Consider the following 7,866-nt stretch of genomic DNA (forward strand, 5'->3'; position numbering starts at 1 on the left):
TGATCCACTTGATCTGCCACATCAATTAATGAGGGATATCAAGTGGTCCACGTTTTTTCTGATATTTTAATTTTCATTTTAATTGCTTTATTTTCAATAATTCATATTAAATTTAATATGGATTCAAAAAATATGGGACTTTCACCAAAAAAATTCAAATATTTTTCTCTTTCATATTCTGAATTAAAATTATTTTTTGGATCATTATTAATATTTTTCATGAATTAATTGATTTTTCATTTGTTTTTAATTGTTTAAAAATATTTTTAAATGTCCAAAAATTATGAAATTTTTTCTCCAAGGTCCATTGACCTTGATTGACCTATGATAAATCGCATGGCTATTTCTTTGGTGTTTTCATGAGATTTTAGGAATTGGACAAACTATATTTAATTTAAATGCACTATTTTAGTTTTTTAATTTGAATAAATGCCAAATAAATTTGTTGACCAATTGTGATGTCTTGTTTATGTTTGACTCATGTTGTTGGGCCTTGGTCAAGGTTTATTTGACTTTGTCAACTTAATATCATTGGATTTAGGGGATTGATGGAATGTACATTCCATCTCCCAAAATGAATGGGTGATATTAATTTGGTAAAAGTCCTCCTTTGACCAATTTGTGTTTTCATCCATTCCCCTCCTACTTCATCTCATTCCCCTTCTTCATTCTTTCATTTCATTTTGGCCTATGATATCTCAAAATCCTAAGGCTAGTTGATTGAAAAATTGACATGAGTATGGATGAGATTAGGCCACACCTTTTGCATATTCTTTTTGTGTGTGGTATGTTTCATGAGCATAGTTCATAATACTATGTATCTAACATGCATTAACACCAAAATTCTATTCCCCGACCTCAAATAGTTGTGACTTCTACATAAGTCTAATTTCGATTGCTTAACATAGCGCAAAATTTGTGACATAAAAGGCATAAGCAGTCTAGTTAGTGAGATTGTAAGTCTCCCCTCTTTCATGGTATTGAGTGGAAACTTGGCCTTCTTTCCTTCCCTTGGAAGATGTTTTGGCTCAAGGATTCATGCTTGTGGTGAGTGGGTTGAGTGTTCTCCAAAGAATGTCTTAAAATGAAAAGCAAAAGCAAAATAATACTAACTTCTAACCTATTAACTACTAACTTTTAATTTCAAGCCCTTTACTTTAATGCCATTTAATTATAGCTTTTATACATTTGCCATTGTTCATATCATTCTAATTGTTTATGTTAATGCAATTTTCACTTTGTCCACTTGGACCATATTGTGTGATATACTTTGTTTTGTGTATTGTTTGCTTGTTTGTGTGATCTTTGACCATGAAGGTACATAATAACAACAAAAACCCTAAAAAACTTTTGTGTGGACTGTTGGCTTGATCTTGGACAAATGGACTTAGAACTTAGGCAACATTCCTATGCTAAAGGACTTGGCCAATGCCAACTTATTGAGAAACCAAGTGCATGCAATTTGAAACTTCATCTGATACATCATTCAAGATTCTTTTGAGTTCATCTGCAACAGTACATTGTGAAGCTGTTATTTTGAACCTGTGACTTGTGGAATACATGGGCTATTTTGAAGAAGATCATGGATTGGATAAGCTTGGATATGGCCATATTTATTTGATGCCTGTCTCTTCAAGATAATATAATTGTGCATTCGTGTGTTGCTTGATTCCAAAAGTCCAAGGGAATTCTGGGTTTCTATTGACATTCTTGTCTATTGCATTGCTACCCACTTGGTCAGATCTTTTCAACTCTAAACTTTTAAATTTTGTACATAGGGTAGTCATTTCATCTTCTCCCCATTTCTTTAATTTCAAAATATCTCCCTCTTTTTTTTCAAAACCTTCTTTCATTAAACTTATTTTGTTCTAAACTTTGACCATTTTTTGCAAAAAAATAGAAACTTTGGCCTTATGCCATTGCATTTTCAAACTTATTTTCTTAAATCAAACTTGTAAATAAATTTAACTATACTTGACCTAAACTTTCAAAAAATCAAAAAGAACTAACTCATTCAAACCATTTTAGGCCATTGTGCCTTTCAAACTTAAATTTTGTTAAAAAAGCAATGCATCCACTTTGAAGTTTGTATCACGAACTACGTTTTGATCCCTCATTTCATTGTTGATACGTAGGCACAAGTCTGAAGGTCTTGTCAAACACAAAAATATAATTAATGAATTCTTTTCTCATCCCCCCATTCTATTTATTTGTAAACATCACTTTATACCAAGTACATATGCACACAAAAAGCACTCCCTAGGAGTACCTAAGACACTTTGGGTGCTAGCACCTTCCCTCTGTGTAACCAACCCCCTTACCTGTAATCTCTGACATTTTATTAGTTTTGATTTGAAAACTTCTTACTTTTGGGTTTTTTTCGTACTTTTTCCCTTTTCCCATGGAAACAATAAAAGCGCGATGGTGACTCTTGTTATTTGATCTCTAGCTTATCCATAGCTTGATGATCATGAATTTACTGCTATAGAAATTAAGTGGCGACTCTGCTGAGGATTAGTCTCCAGTGGGTTTAGCCTACTTTTTATGTGTATATATTTGTATATATGTGATGTTTGTATATATGTATGTGTGATATAATCTGTTTGTTGTGCTTGGTGATCTCTGAGTGGTGAGATAAGTTCTAACCTGAACTTGAGTGCAATTAAGATAGGAGGATGGTATAGTCATGTTCGACTTGTGTGGAGTAGTCCTTAACAAGTTGGCTTGAGATCCATCCGCTCAGTGGAGACTCCTTTGGATTTGGAAATGTCACACAAGTATTTATGGTTAGGCATTACTATTTCTAATAGGGTCCGAGAAGATGAGGACCTTAGAACATTTAACCCATCTTGGCCTATTTAGGACGTAGTGCGGAAACTGTTCAAGTGTAGACTTGATAATAGTTGTTACGCGATACTACACTCAGATGAGTTTCTCTTGAGAATATTATGGGTCGATGAGTCAATCATCTTAACCTGTAATATTCGATAGATGGAGTTAAGACTCTGGGAACTTTTTAGAACATGATCTACTAGTTTTTATCCTTAGTTCACTCCTTCGGGATAGTTCTTACCCAAACTCCATGCTCGTGACTTGCAACGAACCCTTGATTCTTGGTTGATCCAATCAAGTCTTGTCAATATCAATGGAACTTGGGTGTTGATAAGGTGTAAACCATAATCCACCAAAATGGATGATTGATCTTGACAATGACTTGATTCATCCCTTGACTTTTGTTTGCCTTGTGTGTGATCCGTTATTTGTGATTGTTGCATTCATGCATTCATGCGCATCATAACATTCATCAGACGAAAATTTCAAGGAACTAAGGTATCATTTGCAAATATTTTCAGACCATGAATTGTGGACGAAGGAACACTAAGAAGTACAATTTCAGATGTCCCGACTTGAAAGAGTTAAGGAAGCTAACATCTTTTGTATTAGATCCCTTGGACTTCAAACAACATCATGGGAAGCTTTTGTCCATCTTATCTGCTAATGTGGTTGAAGGACTCTTGAGTGTGCCAGTGCAGTTCTATGATCCTCTCTACCATTATTTCACTTTCCCAGATTTTCAGCTTGTGCCTACCTTGGAGGAGTATTCTCATCTTTTGGGGATACTTATTTCTAGTAGGGTGCCTTTTATTGGATTGGAAGAGATTCCCCGATCTAGTATTATTGCTGAAGCTCTTCACTTGAAGGAGTCTGAGATAGAGGCTCATTGGGTGAAGAAAGGAGGATTATTTGGGTTGCCATCTGTTTTCCTCATCAAGGAATCTACTGCTTTTGCTCAAGCCGGTAATGTGGATGCTTTTGAAGCTATCTTTGTGTCGCTCATCTATGGATTAGCTTTGTTCCCTAACATTGACGGTTTTGTTGATGTTAACGCCATTAGACTTTTCTTGATTGGGAATCATGTGCCTACTTTGATGGGTGATATGTATTTGTCTTTGCATCTAAGGAATTCTAAAGGTGGTGGAATGATTTTCTGTTGCATTCCTCTTCTATACAAGTGGTTTATTTCGCACTTGCCTCAGACGCCTGCTTTTGTGGAGAACAAACAATTTCTAAGGTTGTCTCAGAGACTTATGTCTCTCACTAATGATGATATAGTTTGGTATGATCCGTCTTTAAGCAATTTGGAGATTATTGATAATTGTGGAGAATTCTCTAATGTGCCTCTCATTGGTACACAAGGAGGAATTAACTACAACCCTGCTTTGGCTCGTCATCAACTTGGGTTCTCCTTCAGAGACAAACCTAATAAAACTTTGTTAGAAGGTCTTTTCTATCAAGAGGGTAAATGTCTCCAACTTTTGAAGCAGAAGATTGTGCATGCTTGGCATAATGTGCATAGGAAAGGAAGATCCGAGCTTGGCCCACGCAATTGTGTAGCTTTGGGAGCTTACACCCTTTGGGTGAAGAAGAGAGCTATGGAGTTGAAGATGCCTTATCCTTGCAAAAGACCTATGTTTATGGTTGTGGTTGAACCATTAACTCTCCCTAACCAAGATGTAGAGGAGTTGGAAGACGCACTCGCCAAGATGAAGGAAGAGAAGGATATGTGGGAAGAGCGTTTTCGTGCTTTGAGCAAGAAGCATGAAGAGTTGCAGTTGGAGTCTAAGGACAAAAATGCACTTATTGAGCTACTTGAAGACCAAGTGATGAAGAGACAGAGAGAGCTAGAGGTTTCATCTTCTAGCATGCCTTAGCCTTCCGTTGCTTGGAAGAAGATTGTTGATCAGCTTGTCCTCGAGAAGACTCGGATGAAGGCTTCTTTTGAGACCAAGATCCGTCGCATTCGAAGGAAGTACGCGCCTACAGCCAGATCTTCTGACATTGTTGTTAGGGATCCTTAGGATGACTAGTCTCCTTTTCTCTTGTATTTTTACTTTTGGTTTCTGAAATTGTACTCAGTGTAATCCTCCCAATTTATATAAATAAAAAGAGATTTTTGGTCATATCAAATTGTTGTAATTGCCATTTAAATATATATATTTGAAAATAATATAGTAAGTTCCTTGAAAACAAAGATAAAAAAATAATCAAGCGATGCATTTCATGCATCATTTGCATAAGCAGGTTTTTGCCAGATGTCTGATTGGTCTTTCTTTTGTGCTTCAGCCAAGCTAACTCATTGGTATAATACTCGAGCCAATCATCTAAAAATCATGGAGCATCTAGAGCAAGAGAATAGAGAGCTGAAGGACGAGATCGCCCGCCTGACTGCCATGATGGAGTCAGTTCTTGCTGCCCAAAGTCAATCTTCTCCAACACTTGCAACTCCTCCCGTGAGGACTGCTATTTCAGAAGTGACTACCTCTATCGTGTCGGCTACTACCGCCTATTTCGTGCCGAATATGCCTGCCGGATTCACGTGGGGAATGCTGCCTAAATTTGTGCCCGAAGGCTTTGTGCCTACATTTGCTTCCATGTTAGCATCTAGCTCGGTCATGTCCGTGCCACCTCCCGTTGGGCACACCTTGCCTCGCATAGAGGATACCATCTATCATTCCGAGCCGTCTGAGGGTCCGGATGTTTATGAGAAGATGGACGAGATGAAAGATCAGTTTCTTGAGCTGTGCAAGGAATTGAAGACTCTGAGAGGTAAAGATTTGTTTGGAAAGAGTGTTGTTGAGTTATGCTTAGTGCCCAACATCAAGATCCCGGTGAAGTTCAAAGTGCCTGACTTTGAAAAGTATAAAGGGAACTCTTGTCCGCTTAGTCATCTTCTGATGTATGCCCGCAAGATGTCTACTCAGGCAGATAACAATTAATTGCTTATTCACTACTTCCAAGATAGTTTAACCGGTGTTGTGCTTCGTTGGTACATGGGGTTGGATAGTGCAAGCATCCACACTTTCAATGATTTGGGAGAGGCTTCCGTCAAGCAATACAAGTATAATGTGGACATGGCGTAGGATAGAGACCAGTTGAGGTATATGTCTCAGAAGGACAAAGAGACATTTAAAGAATACGCACAAAGATTGAGGGAGTCGGCTTCCCAGATCACTCTTCCTTTGGAGGAAAAAGAAATGACAAAGATCTTCTTGAAAACTATGAGTTCATTTTATTATGAACGCATGATCGCTAGTGCCCCAAGTGACTTTACCGAAATGGTAAACATGGGGATGAGACTTGAGGAAGGAGTCCGTGAGGGACGGTTGTCAAGAGATGAGGCGTCAATAAGCAAGAAATATGGTAGCAACTTCGGTAAGAAGAAGGATAGTGAGACCAATGCAGTAATCAGTGGGAGGCAGAGGAGGCCTCAGATCAGAAGGAATCCACCAACCCGTCAACATCATCATCATTCAATGTCATTAGTAATTCCGGTATTTTATAATCAACAAGCAACACCAATTCAACAACAACAACATCAACGTCAACAACAACAACCGCAACAAAGAACAAACACCTACAACAACAACAACAATACCAACAACAATCATCATCAGCATAACTTTGAGAGGAAGAAGGTCTCTTTTGACCTGATTCCTATGTCATATGCAGAGTTGTATCCCTCGCTAGTTCTCAAGAACTTAATTCAATCGAGGAACCCATCGCAAATTCCAGAACCACTTCCCTGGTGGTATAAACATGAGCTCCGTTTTGCTTTTCATCAAGGAGCACCCGGAAATGATATTGAAAATTGCTATCCATTAAAGTACGAGGTTCACAAGCTTATGAAGAGTGGTATGTGTCCTTCGAGGACCATGCACCAAATGTGAAAGCAAACCCTTTGCCCGCTCATGGGAACTCTTTAGTGAATATGGTGGACGGTTGGCCTGGAGAATTCAAGGTTTTCGATGTGCGTTTTATCAGGAGGTCCTTAGTGCAGATGCATAAGGATGTTTGTACGGTAAGTGAATGTGAGCACGACCATGATGGTTGTGCTATTTGTAGTGTTAACCCAAGGGGTTGTGAGGTGGTAAAAAAGGACATCCAGCGTCTGATGGATGAAGGCATGATCCAAATTGTTCAATCTCGTCATATAGATGACGACGTCAATGTCATAGTGCCCATTTTAAAACAACAAGAGCGGTTGGTAATACAATATGACAACAGCAACAATAATAATGTCAGTCAAAGATCAGTATCGCCATTGGTAATACAGTTAATGGGCCCAGTTCCATATTCATCTGATAAGGTTGTACCATACCAGTACATTGCTACAATGATGAAGAATGGTCAAGAGGTCCCGCTACCTACAACTAGTTCAGTAGTGAGCATTGTTGATATTACGAAGGTGACCCGTAGTGGTCGAGTCTTTGTGCCGGTGTTCCCAAAGGACAAAGAAGAAACGATTGTTGGTAAGAAGGCGGATGTGCCTAATGTAGATCCGATTGGACTTTCAAAAGATAAGTCTGGTGAATCCAGCAACTTGAAAGTCAATGATGATGATGAGGTACTCCGATTGTTAAAGAGGAGCGAGTTTAATATGGTGGAGCAGCTGCTCCAAACCCCTTCAAAAATCTCAGTGTTGTCTCTGCTTTTGAATTCCGAAGCACACAGATAAGCACTATAGAGAGCTCTTGAACAAGCATATGTAGAGCATGATGTTACTGTGGATCAATTTGATCACATTGTGGCTAACATCACTTCTTGCAACAATCTCAGCTTCTGCGATGAAGAACTCCTTGAGGAGGGAAGAAATCATAACCTGGCTTTGCACGTTTCTATGAACTGCAAGGAAGATGCTTTGTCAAATGTGCTTGTTGACACCGGGTCGTCACTAAATGTGCTTCTAAAGTCAACTTTGTCGAAGCTATCTTACCAAGGAGCACCCATGAGGTATAGTGGTGTAATCGTCAAGGCATTTGACGGTTCACGCAAGACGGTTATTGGTGAAGTGGACCTTCCAGTCAA

The sequence above is a fragment of the Lathyrus oleraceus genome, chromosome 7 (genome assembly GCF_024323335.1).
Source record: "Lathyrus oleraceus cultivar Zhongwan6 chromosome 7, CAAS_Psat_ZW6_1.0, whole genome shotgun sequence".
In the NCBI taxonomy this organism is placed as follows: Eukaryota; Viridiplantae; Streptophyta; class Magnoliopsida; order Fabales; family Fabaceae; genus Lathyrus; species Lathyrus oleraceus.